The sequence below is a fragment of the Protopterus annectens genome, chromosome 3.part1 (genome assembly GCF_019279795.1).
Source record: "Protopterus annectens isolate FY-2018-M chromosome 3.part1, PAN1.0, whole genome shotgun sequence".
Classification (NCBI taxonomy): Eukaryota; Metazoa; Chordata; order Ceratodontiformes; family Protopteridae; genus Protopterus; species Protopterus annectens.
In genome coordinates this window covers 1,322,295,497-1,322,313,238 of record NC_056732.1, presented here as the reverse complement: position 1 = coordinate 1,322,313,238, position 17,742 = coordinate 1,322,295,497, and positions in this window count along the sequence as shown.

Sequence of the window (17,742 nt, the reverse complement as noted above, 5' to 3'; positions counted from 1 at the left end):
TCTGGACAAAGCCTGGTACATAGGCGGAGGACAGAGGCTGACACACAGGGCCATACTTGAAATACTGCTGTTATACACTGTGAAAGTTTCTGGTGTTGCAGGATTGGTTGCAACATACCCTTACTCAGGAATATGAAGTCAGAAACACAAATGGATGTTGCCATGTACTGATAGCAATCAACGGAGAGAATACCACTAATATGTCAGGGGCAAGACCTGTGTGGGGAACAGATAAAAAATAACAGCCAATCCTCTGGCCATCGTGTGGATAGGCCCACAGTTGAGAGCTATGCAGACAGACTGCATTCCATGCACAACTAGCATGTACACACAAACCCTGTAAAACTAGCAGTATTCAATGCATATAACAGCAATACTCACACACTGTCCCTAGGTCTGGAACCTTATACAAACATGTAGTTGGCCTGTGCCCACAGGTCCTGTTGTAAGAGTTATTCCTACCTGCTGTCTGTAACACTGCTGCCCACACACATGAAGGATGTCTTCCATACAGGAAAGGTAAAGGAACAATGCTCACGTGATGTAGTTATTTATAGTAGTGGGTTGCTATGACATTGGCTATTGGAAGAACTACACCGCTGCCTGCATGCAATTAGCAAGTGGGGAAAAGCAATTTGTGCAGAGGCCATCACCTGAACATGAGCATCACCTACAAAAGCCATGCTTCAATCTACTCAAACAAACTCGATCCCAGTAGTGGAGAGAGAGAGAGAGAGAGACACACACACACACACACACACACACACACACACACACACACACACACACACACACACACACACACACACACACACACACACACACACCAAAAAATAAAACATAAACAAAACCTCAAAATAAGAAAGAAGACATCCTGTACACAGAAGGAACCTGAAAATAAACCAGGTATGTGAAACATGTAAGCATGTAATTGAATGTAGTACTTGATCTGTAACAATGGGATAGATGATTATGAAAGATGTATATGTGCCATCAATATCTGCTGTAATGATGTCCTGCTGAAAAAATGCTATGGACATAGCATCTGGCTCTGTCTACAGTGGGCCATACCTGTCAAATGTGCAGATATGCACAGAATGTCAAGATTTAGCCATCATAGTTTTTGTTCTGTTCCTCCAAGCATTTATATTAGTCTGGAAAATAGCTGAAGGTGGATGTAATGAAGTCATAACAGACACATGAGAGTCAGACCCTACCACCCTCAGAACAGTCATGGTAATGCAAAATGTATCATGCACAAACTTCATATGTTTGTAATAGGCATATATATTATCTGTCCCTATATATCCCCCCTAATGTTAGGCTTTGTCCACATGTGATGCTCTAAGAAGTGGATAGGTTGGGTCACAGCTGAGGAGTCTGACACACCCTGGGAAAGGACAGCTCACATATAGCAACCTCTAGTGTGTCTGTCAAGCAGTTGTGTCTGTGGCACTGCTAGGCCAGTTAATGGGGATGTTGCCCATATCCATATGTTACCTGTGAATATGAGTATTATGCATGTTTGTATTGTAAATCTAGGATACCTATATAGGGCATGGGCATTGTAAAGCACTGTTGCAGATGTGTGTGTTAAACTGCATGTGATATATTGTATTAATAACATTCAACTGTACAGTGTTCATCTGCACACATTTCACAGTTGTGACAAATATCTGTAGTCACTTACACATATACTTGTGTTATGGCAGCTATAGCGATACGTTATCAAAATTGACTTCCCTGTTTTATCACCCAGTGAGGTGGACCAATGACCAGAAATCCTGGTATAACAGGTTTAGATGTATGACTGAGCTGCAAGACTATAAACACAGTGTGCCATAATGACATAAAACACAAATATGTACCAGGTATCACCTGAGCATGTGTATGTATGTGTATGTTCAGCTGAAAGGCACAGAAGTAATAACATGTTTCAATAACATGTTAAGTAATAACATCTTTTGGCATGTACCTCACAAGACATCTACAACAAATGGAAAGGCCACAGAATTACCTCACAAAGAGGATTACTGGCCTCAAACAGATGCCCTACACAGACCATCTAAAAAAAACTGCAGCTTTACTCCCTCGCATATCGCCTTCTTAGAGGTGATCTCTGCCTAATACACAAAGCTATGTCAAACCCAAAGTTTTTGGACATGCTCCACTTAAAGAAATCCCTCCAAGCTACATGCTCTAGGGTCCTAAACCTTGTCACCACAATAAACAGAACATGCTGGAGGGATAGATTCCCATACTCTGGAACAAACTACCTATCTATATCAAACAATGCTCCTCATTAGCACTCTTCAAGAAAAATCTTGATGATTCAATGGGAGATAGGAAATTCACCCCGTGGATCACTTCTGTGGCTCTGCTCGACATTGGCACAGGAAAATAATTTTCTTGGGTTGTGAAATCCAGGGTACCTTTTGGCTAGGTTTATATAGGCCCTAGGGCTAATAGCCTAGTACCTACCTATGAACCTATGGGTCACAAGCAGTCCGGAAAATAGGATGTGCATGTTGCACATGTTGTAATATCACTGTCACTGCATACAACAAAATAAAATGTGTACTGCTTCTGATTGTTGCATTACCATGACACTGATATGGGTGCTACAGTAGGCATGCTTATCACGTAGCAATCAGAAAAGTGTACAACTGTATTATGACCCACTGCCCATGCCTACCACTAACAGCTATATCAACACCCATATACACTGGATATCAAAGTCTACACACCTCTTTTGGAATGCCAGGTCTGTGTGCTGTATGCCAGTGAGACCAGAGAAAGTCATGTCAAAATGTTTCTCACCTCAAATGTGACCCATAACCTGTACAATTCTATTGAAAAAGAAACAAAGATGTTTCATAGAAGGTGAGCAACCATTGCCAAGTGAAGATGTGATATGATGTTAGAGTACAAACCAAGACAAATGGATGCTGTAATCATCTCAGCAGGTGTTTACACAACATATCAGTGTAAGGGTGTGCACACACATTCAACTGGCTTACTGTACTGAGTATTAATTCCCATAGGCTTCCACTGGACAGGTTATTATGTTCCCCATTGAACTGAGCAGGCTATAGGACACATCACAGGTGGGGACTGTGTTGACATGTTCTTTTGTGGGATCATGTTCCAATTGCACAAGTACCATGCATTGTAACAGGGGTGTGTATACTTCATATCCACTGTAGCTACATGGAATCAGCAGTACCTGACCTGTACAACTATCCTCCACCAATGACAGGGTAATCCTCCTTGGTGGACAGCACCAAGACACAAAGCACATAATAGGGTGCTATAGTTGCTGTACAGGGACACATAGGTGCAGACCACAACTTGGAAGCAAGTGCACATCTATATGAGCAAACATGTAGGTTCACAGGTGACTTCCTGTAAGGCTGACTATGACTAGAAATCAGATATATCTAAACCACCAAGGCCAACTGCAACCATGTGTACACATATGTATACAGTCTCAGAGTCAGTAACACGTCAACCTGTACTGGGGGTAAAGCACACCACATAAACACATGCCATGGATACAGGCAACCTGCATCAGACAGGATAGGTGGGAACAGTGGCACTCTGGCCACAACATTAGTACAGGGGGATATGCACACCACCCACACTCCTGCCCACATCAGTGGTGAGCATGGACATAATGCTGACTGATGGCACCAACATCAAGTCTCCATGGGCCATGAGAACATCAGAGTTTGCCTCCTACATGAACACAGGCACGTGCTCACAGTTCCATCACACACTACAGTCAAATACACACATGCCACCATCCACACACCATCCACATGGAAGATGGCCACTATCATCCCTCTACACGGAAATGAATGGTGAATAGCGGAGTATGCCATTAAGTGTCCAACATTGGGGGAACTGGACAGGTCAGGGCCAGGAGTGTAATGCAAGATGTCAAAGCCATGATATCTTACAGTGTTATGGTATAGTCAGGATTATTTGCAAGTAATATCCACTGTTGATTTGTACGTGGACAACTGTATGAGGACCTGTGACCTTTTTTCCTGTTTATGTCTTCCAGGTACAATGTCCTGGGAATATCTGCCCGCATTCACAATCCTGAAAAATGATGTAATCATCCAGTATGTCATCATGTATGCCATCCTCTTTGGCTGCAGGGCCCAGAATCTGCAGGAGAGGTCCGCCCTGTGGAATGAGCTTGTCGACAGGGTAAATGATGTCGGCCTGCACAACCATAATTATGAGCAGGTGTGGCATTGATGCACAGATTTGATCAACCATTTTTTTCAGAATGCTGCTGCAGTTAGAAGGGACCAGCTAGCCACAGTTAGGGGTCATGCCATCCAGCCCCCACTGACACATGCTGAGGAGCTCCTCACCAGCCTTGGTGCACCTGCCCACCAGCCAAACCAGCAGGTTGAAGACAGCATTGTGGAGGTGGGTGCCACCCACGATATGGATGAGGACCGTGCAGGTAAGGCCCCAAGGAACATTACTAGACCACTGTTGCTTATCCATTTTAATCTGTAAAGTATCTACATGCATATGTCAGATAAGATAGTCTGTTGCTGCAGTGTATAAATGAACAGATGTGCATAATCTCTAGTATTGTGGGTTTGTACTGTCAATGTGCTGAAATGATGCTCCCACCCTGTACCAATGCCACAGGTGTGGCTACTGACATTACTTCTGTCTCACAACTATTTAGGTCCCTCTGGTATGCAAGTGGGGTAGCAGCTTGTAGTGGGTGAGTATAGAGTTGTTTTGTTCAGGTTTGCCAATACACCGGCCATGTTATGGCCATGCTAACATGGCCATGCTATTTGCCATGCACACATTTAACACACCTACCCATAATGCATGCTGTACATGTTCACTTATTGTTGGTGTTAACTGCACTCACTGCATCACAGTGGTCACCATGGTGGCATATCTGAAGGGTATGTACGAGTCCTGCAGTATACCTAACAACCTATCAGTGGAAGATGTGTGGACAGAAATGAACATAATGGTGGGACAAATGGCCTACAGTAGGGACATGTCTGAAACATTACCTTTGTACTACAACAGTATACACACCACTATTACAATGGCAACTGTTCCTGATATAAACAACGGCCAATCACAATACCACATTCCACACCTTTTACAACCTGTAATGTGATCCTAACATGAGCAATGAATGTGTACTATGGAATCCTATGTTAGGACAACAAATATGAGGAATACATACCTTAACAAACACTGGAAGCATATGTGTGCACACGCTCCAAATAACATATTGTGGAAGCAGCTTGTGATCTACAGACAGCATTTACTCTTCTTGAGTACACACCTTCCATCAAGTAGAGGGCCTCAACGTTACACCAAGTCATGGTTTGCTGGCCAAGATGTATGTCCATATACTTATTTCTTTGTTTGTACTAATATGTTTTGGAGTGAAACTTGGTTATGTTACTTTCTATTTTTGTTACATATGTAATCCTTAATTGTTTTGTAACTGGAGCTTTTCTCCTTGGGTCTCCACTGAAAATGGGCCCCTGGCCTAGCTGGACCAACCCGGTTAACAAATGTCAATAAATAAATAAATAAATAAATACATTTGTCCACTCACCTGCAACAGAGGCGGGTCTATATTAAAATCTTGAAGTCTGACAATATCGAATATGATATTGTTGACACGAGAATACCGAAGGTGCACTACATCGAACGTTTAAATGGAAAATCTCTGTAGGGGGATTTCCATTTACTTCAATGTAGTGCATTCTCGGAGTTGATATATTTAAGTAGGGGGTTGTGGGGGGGGCACAGGGGGGCTTGCCCCCCTGGCTACACACTATTTAGTTTTTGTTTTTTAAATTCAGTATTTTTTCTTTTTGGTTTCGATGGTTTAAGACTTCGATCACTAAAGTTTGATCTTTAGTGATTCAAAGCTTTAAACCTTTGAGATTATAATATAGACCCTCAAAGGCAGCTGTGGCTTGCACACATCTTACAAACCATGGAGTGGGAAAAGTAGCCTTACTTCACCATTGCATATACCATGGCAAACAGTACAGACAGTCATATATGTGTGTATGAAGTATGGAACAGCATTGATGTAGAAAATAAACAGATGCCCATCCAAAACAGATGACAAAACATGTTGCAAACTGGTTATGGAGGTTGCCCAGAAACATGCAGCAACACTGAGGCAGGAATGTCTAGCAAGTATTGCCTGTGCAGTACCTGTGTCAACAATTGCCTGGATTCTGCATAAGTGTGGCCTATGGGTTAGGGTAATCAGACGGAAGAGTTGTCCCACATGATATATCATCCAGGGCTCTCTACAGGTAGCATAAGAATAACATCAAGTCTCCCAAAGGCATGTGTTACAATGTATAATGGTGTCATGAGACCAAGGCTCAAACCTACAGGCAGTATTCATAAAGATACGTGTGGTGCACAAGCAACACCTCACCCCACCTCAGGGCCACCATCCCCAATATTTAGCTTGCTAGTGCCAGTGTACTCCTTTAGGTTTGCTGTTCATTAGCTGGATCTAGGCCAGTAGACATGGTATTTGGAATTTGGAACACTGCAAAATAACACACATGTGTGACCCATAGTTATCAACCATCTGCAATAAGGCTGAGGATAGGGAGGGTGTCAGCTTGAAACACAACGGTGAACTGAAGCATACATCCAAAGCTTGCTATGAATGGCTGTATCTGAACACAGTGAAGGTTATGAATTGTGCCAGACATAACCCTGACTCTACAGCAATAGTGAAGCCACTGTGTGACCTCCAAGGCTGTGGACATGAGCTGACCTTGCAATCTGGCAGAGTTGGGGAACATTTGTAGGGCAGAGTGACCAAATAATGGCAAGTGAAGATGGGCCATGCTAGTATACCCCTTCCAGGAATAGTGACTGCTGTAGTTCACTTAACAGGTGCTTCAACAAACTATTGTGTTAAGGGTGTGCACACTTATGCAAACCACATATTGTATGCATCTCATTCAGCATCTGCACAACTAACACATTTGTTTGATACTACATTGGATTGCACAGGTCATATGTCACATATCAGGTGTGTGTAATGTTAAATACAGTATTGTGGCCCCATTGCATATCATAGAAGAAGCTGGAATGTCAACATGGGTGTGTACACTTCTCATATCCACATTAAGCTTTGAAGGTTGTCAATGTAACTGGATTTTTTTGCACATACATGCACTGTTGATGATGAGATCTGAAAATCAAAGGACAGGCATTAATTACTGACATCAGTCCTCATATCATCCCAGGTATGTGTCAGACAAACACATAGTAGCTGTGAGCAACAGAGCAAACATAACTGCCACACATATATACATTCATCAATGGTGTGTGCACTTGTAAGGTATGGTGCACAGTACATTCCAATGTGCTGTACAGGTGCACAGCAATATTTTGTACATGGGTGCAGTGTGTTCCAGGGGAAGGGAGCTCACCTGCTAACACAACTCATGCATCACAGAGATGTACAATGTTGGTAACAAGGATTGGGTATGGCTGCAGTGCATGCTGTTGAGTGCCATATGTCATGCATGTTGACTGTTGGATAATGAGAGGTCTGTGTAATATCTTTGTGCCACCTCAACTGTATGCATGTGTGTGTGTGTGTGTGTGTGTGTGTGTGTGTGTGTGTGTGTGTGTGTGTGTGTGTGTGTGTGTGTGTGTGTGTGTGTGTGTGTGTGTGTGTGTAGAAGTAAACCATAATGTACAGGTCTTAATTTACATTTCTTGTCTGCTGCTCACAAGTGGCAGGGAGGGTCAGGGTCCCTCCTGCAGGTAAACTGATGTCAGTGTCCATACAGACTCTGACAATGATGATAGGCATAGTGAGGCACAGGCAGGGTTGTCAGGGGCTGAATCTGTGCCATTGGTTGACATCCTACTTTTATCTACCCCTTCCCCGCACACAGTCACAATACGCATACATACCCCATCACCAGTGGCCATAGATGAGGGACAGTTGGCGGGTGGTGGCATAGGACAGGAAAGTATGTTGATTATGGCAAGTGTATCTGTACACAGCAGCCATAGCCAGATGACCAGTGAGGTACCGCAATAGGCAGATGCACAGGGGTGCTCATAGGAAGGTTTCTGACCATCATGCCCCTGGCAGAAGTTCCACAGCAGGTGTCACCAGACGCATGTTTTGGGCTGTCATGGAGGCACAGGCATGTATGGAATGTTACACCAGAGATAGTCTGAGGCTCCAGAGGGCTACTCTTCCTGCTGTACATGACAACATACGTGATCTTGCAGGTGCCCACTGTTATTTTGCAGAAGTCATGGATAGACGGTTAGGTGAGATAGTGGGAATCCTTGACTGTGTGGTGTCTGTGGTAGAGCTTGTGGTGGGAGTAAGGCATCAGCCATGTGGATGTAGGTCAGCAAAACCAACAGGTGGAGGTCTCTGTGGATGTGCAACAACACACAGCCACTCCCGTAGTGGCAGTACCAGCACCAGTGCTGCAGGGGGGTGCTGTCCACACCACAGTATAGCAGGACATGTGCACATGGTCCTGGCCAGTCCCAAGAGGGATGTGGATCCAGCAGACAAGTGTCATCATCAGGGGAGAGAACCATATCTGGGCTTCTGCCTGGTTGTGTCCATGGAACTCCTGGCAAGCACAGTTCCCGTGTCCATGGCCAGACATGGTGATCTGTACACCTTGAAAATACACTAGATCAGGAAATGTCAAGTAGTATCCAAAAACACAGTAGTCATGAACAAACAGCTTTAATGAAGCTTTCGGGTCTACACCCTTCATCAGCACATAAAAATCAACTTATACAAACCACATTTAAATAGAGGAACATTTGAAAATCACATGAACAAGCCAGCCATTCAGATAAAGACCCAAATTAATTATGCAAATTATTTAAAAGCACATCATATCTAAATTTCTTAAATACTCTATTATACTTATAAAATACATATATTAAAAAAATATATACATATTACTTAAATCATCCATATTAAAATAAAGAACATTAGAAAAAATGATAAGACAAGACAATTCTCATAAATTCTCCCTTTGCCGCTTAACTAACACTGGTTTTATACTTACTGACCCATTTAGGCCTGGAGGTTTGTCAGCCTGTAGACGCACTATCCATTCATATTCCTTCAATAACAGAATATTATCTAGATCACCACCCCTAATGCCCATTTGTATCGTACAGATGCATCTAAATTTAAATGCATGTGTTTGAAATTCATGTAAATGTCTGAATAATGCGTTTGTCTCAACCTTCCTTTTAATCTCAGACCTATGCTCTGTTATTCTATCTTTAAGCTTCCTAGATGTTTTCCCCACATAAAAAACATTACATAAAATGCAGTTAGCAAGATAAACTAGCTTAGTGGTATTACAATCTGCTCGAGAAACAAATTCAAACCATTCACCTGTTATGGGGTGCTGGAAGCTACTACTACTATCATTGATATCAGAACAACAGACACAATTGTAACACTTAAAGGTCCCCATACTAGCTCGTATAGGGACGGATTCAGTCAAAAAATCCATATAACCTAAAATTTGTTTAAGCGTTTCACCATTTCTAAAAGCAAACCTTGGAACTGGACCTAGTAAGTCTTTTAAGTTGGGACATCAAAATTATCCAGTTCTTTTTAATTATTTTACAGACATTATTAGTATTAGCATTATAAGTGGTGGTAAATCTAAGAACAGAACTGTTGACCAACCTATCACCTTCCCCTTCTGTTGTGTACCATAAGTGGTTCAGGGATAAAGAACCAAAAACTGGTCTATAAGGGCCCCTTCTTCCTTGCTTCACCTCCTCATAACTCATATTAACATCTCTAGGATGATACCCATTCTCAATAAATTCTTTCCTCATCTTCTCAGTTTCTTCCAAGAAAACTTCCTCATCAGTTGTTAACCTACTAACCCTTATCAGCTGAGATTTTATAATACCTCTATAGATATGCATTGGATGCATACTGGCAGTATTTAAATACCTTGCTGCATGCACATCCTTTCTATGTACCCTTGTTTCCAACCTACCAAGTTGTTTATAAAGCCTTACATCTAAAAAATCTATTTTGTCTAGGGAAAAGTCCATCTTGAACTTAAGAAAGCATGTTGTGGTGTTAAGATAGGAGAGGAAGCTTTCTAACTGAATCAAAGTCCCCTTTCAAATGAAAAAACAGTCATCCACAAACCTACAGTAACAATCAAATAAACGCGCATATTCATTATTCTCATTTAGAATATATTGCTTTTCCCAAACATATAAAACTAAATTAGCAAAAGTATTCACCACAGATGTACCCATGGCCACCCCAGTTAACTGCTGATAGGGAACACCATCAAAAATAAAAATATTCTTCGTCAGAACTAAATCTAATAAAAAGCAAATATTTTCAATTTCACGTGTCTGCTCAAAAGATTGCATCGTTAGGAAACCTCTTACTGCCTCAATCCCATAATCTATTGGAATAACTGTAAAAAGCGATGCTATGTCCAGTGTAACCGAGAAATAATCAGAACTAATTTGGTGATTAAACCACATATCCAATTTTTCTAAAAAGTGAACCGTATCTTTCAAAACAGTTTCACACTTAAGTAGATACTTTCCTAACACTTTTTGTAAATATCTTGAAATTGGCTCAGTCACCCATCCCTTGCCAGACACGATAGGCCTTAATGGTGGATCACTCATTGATTTATGCACTTTGGGGATACCATAAATTTGTGGAATTTTGGGACGTTACTGTTAAGTAACTAAACAGTTCAATTGTAATATCTTGATTCAGTTGCATATCATATAACGCCAAATTCACCTGAGAAACATGATCTTTCACATTTGCAAATGTTAATACTTTAAAAGTACTTGCGTCAGACAAAAATTGCTTAAACTTATTCATATATCATACCCTATCCATCAACACTGTAGCCCCTCCTTTATCAGCTTGTTTTAGTATGATACTACTATCTTTTTTAATTTGCAACAACAACTTGTATTCACTGAAAGATAGGTTATATTTAACATCTCCATTTCTATACTTATTCTTAATACTATATAAAGCTCTTATCTCATTTTCAACAACATTTAAAAAGGCTAAAATAACTGGTGAAAGTTGAGGTACAAAAACACTCAGTTTTTGGCATACACAGTTCGAATCATTAGTTTGTTTAAACAAAGATTTAAGCATAACGTTTCTTGCAAACAATTTTACATCAGTTAAAATATCCACAATATTGTCCTTAAAAGTAGGGATGAATTTCATTCCATTTTTTAACAAATTGTAGTGTTGCTCAGTCAAAACATAGTTAGAAAGATTAATAGTACCTTCTAACAAGCAAATCCCTGTCCTCACCGCCGAGGAGCCTTGCTGGGTAGCTTCGGACTCTCGTTCTTTCTCTTCAACGTACCGACTTCTGCAATGTTTTCTGCCCTTGGGGCTCTTGTAAATTTCTCTGCTGAACCACTACCTTCTCCGGTTGTTTTAACCTGAAAGGTAAAAAAGAGGAAATCTCCATCTGTTTACGCTTTTCCTTTACTTCCGCTCCAGATACAGAGATCTCTGCTACGGATGTAACTACAGACTCATTAACTTCTCCAACGAGCTCATCACTCGGTGGTATCTCCTCCCTTCTGGCATCTCCATTCACCGTAGTACGCTCACACTGATGCATCAAGGCAGGAACTGAAGCAGACGTACTTGGCACGCCCATTTCATTATTGGCTACAACTAATGCCGGTAATGGCGGCAATTCAAATTTGTCCAATTCATCAAGGAGCCTATTAACCGGCTTCACTGACCTACTATTAAGTCTCCCAGTTCTCCGCTGAGCGAAATCCCCTCTCGGCCAACTAAAAATATGGCCATTTTTAAAATCTTTAATATCACGTTGAAGCTTTCGTTTTTGCATTTCTAATCTATAGTCAAGTGCTTGAACACGATTAATAAACAACTGATACTGTTCATTCAAACACTCCGTACCACATAGTTTAAAGACTTCCTTTTCAAGACAGTGCTTAAATGTAATGCCACCTTTGAGGGGAAAACAAGAAATGCACTTTAAGACTTGTATATCATTGCTTAACAGTACACACACATACACATACATGCACACACACACACACACACACACACACACACACACACACACACACACACACACACACACACACACACACACACACACACTGATATTCCCCCATACTACTTACCTGTCCCTGACTTTACAGAATGTCCCTAGTTTTGAATTAAAACAAAAAGACGTAAAACTAGTAATGAGAAATAAGCAACACTATGTCACTAAGCACTTACATCTGCTAAGCATAGCTCAACCCTGATAACCAGTGATCACATTCCAGTCTGATAAAATAGCAGGGTACATACCCATTGCTTAAATGTAAATGCTAAGCAGATTTGCACAGTGGTAAGCAAAGCCTACATGGTGTAACTGCCTTTTCATTTAATCGTACATTAGCACCACTTAGCTTTGCATAAACCTACTTAAAGCTGCTCAAATCGCACTCTGTATCCAACGTTCCTTGTTCTGCCTAGCAACAAAATAAACAGCCCTTACTGGTCTTGAACCCAGGACCCTGTAGACTATAGTCACAGCATTTAACCAATGAGCCATCTGAGCTGTTCTCATGTCTGTTACTTGTTCAAATATATCATTCAGTACACGTACTGAATAGTAGTGAACAACTGCTTTGACTACTATAATTGTCTGCTACTTGTTAGTGAAAATAGTGTTGAATCAGTCATGTTTTTATATCTAAATATACACATATCAGATAAATATGGTGGGATACATCTGAGAAGGTCTATAAAACACTCATGTTTACACATAAGGATATGTATGTATATATATATATATATATATATATATATATATATATATATATATATATATATATATATATATATATATACATATATATATATACATATGTAGATATATGTATATATACATATATATATATATATATATATATATATATATATATATATATATATATATATATATATATAAATGTACGTATATATAACATATGCCCATAACATGTAGTGGAGTCATACCTCAGCACCATAACCCACAACCTCTTAGTGCAAGGAAACATAATGTAAGCATTGCAGTTATAAATGTAGAATGTTGCTACAGTAACAGGGGCTGTGTCAACAGACATGTTGTGTAGGAAGGCTCTTCTGATACTGACAAGTATGCCATAAGTTACTGACAGACTTCATAAAATCATCATAGTGAAGTACTACACAAATCACAGTAATGATCCTGTGGAATACAGCAGAAATATGACCAAAAAACGTGGACAGTCAGGAACAATCTGGTCAGTCCAGAGGTATACACAGATTTCCTTAGTGCAAGATGTGTGGCCCAAGCCTGACAAAGGGGAGGTTTACAGCCATGAAAATGGGGATATAACACAAATACTGGAGTAGATAAGCTCACACAGTTGATGCATTCACACCCTATTGTATGTCCTATCACATATTTACTGGAAGAGCAGAGGTCCCAAGGCCACATACTTCCCACTAGTTAGTGACATACATCTTCACAGCATCTCACTGCTTTTTCATAAATACACAACACATATGGTGACCAGGCAGCAGCACATCTAACAAATATCTGGACATAACATTACAGTAGGTAAATACACTGAGCTGCTAGGCATGTCACCAATCACTGATCACTGTGTAAACTACAGGCAGACTGCCACAGCACTGACCTAAGTTTCCTATGGGGGAATACACATGCAATTGCAAATAGAGCAGGCACTAAAGGCATGTTACAGCATGGAGTAACAGACATCAGTGTGAAAGTGCATGCCTACAACCAATCTCAACACAGTCACAGTCACATTATGGTGAGCCTAATTAATAGTACAGTATATGGACTGTGTGAACAAACCCATCCTCATATTTGCCACTCACACACTAACCCTACATACACTGGCCCAATTCACAGTCTAGTCTGATGCCTGACTGTGGTATGGGACATGTCTCAGTCTGGCCCTACAAACATATACGCTGACAGGGTACCAGAAAATGGAGCAGCATGCAATGTCAGATAGAACAGGACCAAGAACACTGACATCTACCACAGTCTGTACTCAGGCCAAGTAACATATTCACAATACACCACTACACAATACTGACACTCTGTCAACAATCACCATAAGTACACAGACCTTACTACTGTATAGCCTATGAGAAAATAAACTGTTGCTGCCACGCAAAGGTTATAGTCGACAAAGATTCCAATGAACAAAAAAGCTAAAATAACCACCACAGCTGAATAACCCAGTTCCGTTGAAAGTTAAAAGTTGATTTATTAAATACTGAACAGTGGATAAGCGCTTTCACGTAGCAAAATCTGCACTTCATCAGATCCTTAAAATGCTTCAAAAATACCTGCATTTATATATACATCATGTGATGACAATTAGTAATTAGTCTATTAAGCAATCAAGACCATTCAACTAAAATCAACTCTTAAAACAAACTCTAAAAGAAACAGTAGCATGCCACTTGAGGGGCAAGCATCTTACACAGGCTTAATACTTATACTACTATTAAGTCCAGGATGCATATGTGCCCAAAGTCTTAAAATCCATCGAAGTTCAACTCTTTCTAAATAGTTATTGTGATCTCCCCCTCTTGTATTCGCAGTTACTTGTTGTAGTACCCTGAAGCTGAAATTATGCTTTTCAAATTCCATAAGATGTTTCGCTAAGGCATTTTGTATATTCTTATTTCTTATGTCATACAAATGTTGATATATTCTATCCTTAAGCCGTTTGCGGGTTTTACCTACATAAAAACATTCACAATGACTGCAACTAGCAAGATAGATATTTGTACTGTTGCAAGAGGCATGAAACCTGGGTTTAAAAACAAAATTCAGGGTTGGGTGATAGTAACATTGTTCTTTAGAAATCATGTCACACATTCTACACTTCCCACATGGGAATGTACCTAATTTCTCACTGTGTGTGATATCCTTGTGTTTTTCTCCATACAATAAATGTTTTAAATTCTTATTATTCCTGTAGGAATAACTTGGTGTTTCCCCCACCCACTTCTTTATTTCCTCATCCATAGTTAAAAGATGCCAATTTTTATTTATTATACTGCTTACCTTCCTGTTATCATTAGTATAATTAGTTATAAAGCAAACTCAATGTCTCCTGTTTGTTTTAGCCTTATTCTCTAAGGGAATTGGTACTTGTTAACCTTGTTCTTCCATTCCCCTCAAAGTCTTGGCCCTTGCTCTGCTCAATTCTGACTCATTGTACCCTCTATCCAGTAATAAACTCTCCAACCTCTCAACTTCCTTCTCCATAACTTGTGGAATGTTACATGTCCTTTTTATCCTTTTCATCTGTCCTTCAGCTATATTAATAAACATATGTCCTGGATGCATACTGCTGTGATCAAATATACTATTTCTGCAGCATTTTTTACGATATAATTTGGTGTTTATACCTCTTTGCTCCTATATATTTTCACATCCAAAAAATTCACTGACTCATAAGAGTGTGTCATTGTGAACTTTAAAAAGGATGTAGTTGACTCTAAGTATAAAATAAAATCTTTCAGGGATTTAACATGTCTGTCCCAGAACATAAGAATGTCGTCAACAAAGCATCTATATGTAATCATGTTTGTGCTCAGGCCATGGCTATTAAGATACTTTTTCTCCCAATGATGGACAACCAAGTTAGCATACGAATTTGCACATGGGGTGCCCATTGCTACACCCCATTGTTGCAAATACAATTGGTGACTATATATGAAAATATTGTTGGATACCACCAAATCAAGTAGTGTGCAAATTAATATGTTTTCTTCATTACTAACTGTTGTTATAGCATTGAGGGTTTCTCTAATGGCCTCTATGCCATAATCGATAGGAATAGAGGTGAATAGACTCTGTACATCCAACGTAACCATCAAGTATTTTTTGCTGTCTAATCTCTCTTCATACTCTCTCAAATGACTCAATAACTGTGTTGTATCTTGAAGAATGGTTGGTATGTTTCTCACTATGGGTCCTAGCTTACTCTCTATGTATAGAGAGACGGATTCAGTTATCCATCCCCCTCCATCAACTATGGGTCTCATCGGGGGATGATTCAAGGACTTATGTACTTTGGGTACACCCTTAATACAAGGAATCATAGATTTTTCTATGAGCAGAAAAGTATACAACTGCTCATCTAACTGTCTACACATGAGTAGGTCATATAGGCTGTCTCTCACGTTTCTTAAAATTACTTTGCAGTAAGATCTATCTAACCATTTGTATGTATTTCTGTCACTCAACATTTCTAACATTGTTTGTTCATAGTCCTCTCTATGGCTCCACCTTTGTCTGCAGGCCTAATAGTTATCTTTTCATTATTTTGTAAAGAACACAAGGCCATTTTTTCATCTCTGCTCATATTATAAAAGGTACCCTTACTTTTACTATATAGACTATCATATATATCTTTCTCACATGATTTGACAAAAATATCAACATGTGGTTGAATGATAGGTACAAATTAACTTTTTTTCCTGAGTGTATCTACATCAGTTTCACTTTCTTTTTTATTTTTAAAATATAATTTTAGTGCTAAGTTACGACTAAAAAGTCTCAAATCAGTCAATAGTTCACTCACTTTAGTCCCAATAGATGGTATGAATGCCAGTCCTTTGTTTAATATTCGAGTCTCTTCATCTGTTAGTGTGTAATTCGATAGATTAATCACCAGTCCTTTCATCGCCTCACCCTTTAGTTCGAGGTTTCTCTTTCTACAGAGTATTGCCTTTTCCGTCTCCCTCTGTTCACTGACCGAGATTATTGGTATACTCGTTGTTTTACGGGTAACGGTAAAAAATGCTCTATGGTGTTTGGTATTACCTGCTTCGGTCTCGCTCCCATTTTGACCTGAAGCCTTGCTTCCTGATTGGGCAGAGGGGTGAAATTTGCCTCTGTTGTGTTTGTTAATGTCTCCATTAGCAAACTGCTGCTCTCAATCAGACATTCATTATGTTCCTTAATAGAAGACTGAATGGGATGTGAAGATACTTCTATTTGACTAGAACTCTCAGGTATAATCATAGGTGGGGCATCATTTCCCCATGAGGGCTCATCATTTACTCTCGACCAAGAAAAGACGTTACCGGAGGTGAAGTCTTGATAGTCTCTTTGCAGCTTGTGCTGCTTAATTTGTTTTAATTTGTTGTCATAACAGGACACATTTATATACATATTATTCAACACACTGTTAAATGATTCCCCAATGTACTTGCTCTTAATATCTTTATACTTTATATGTATTTGTTGTTTAAGTTCATTTTCCAAAGGCACAAAATAGTCAATTATTAACTTGATGCAATGATATCTAAAAATCAAGGTTCAACTGTTGCCGCTTTTTTAACAAGACTGGGTGTGTATCCCCATAAGAAGACATACAAAGCACCCTCATCCCTCTTGGAACTACATGAAAGTGCAAGCATGCCTCCATATGTTGTCTTTGCCACACAGGCCTCTTATATTTGAACAAATCATTCTCTAGGTCTCTTACCGCCATTACGAAATCCTGAAAGTTCATGGTGCTGCTTTGTGTTATTGATTGATAGGTACTGCCCATACTCATCATTAATAATGGATTCTCCTGGTTTGCTGACATGATTTGTATGACATA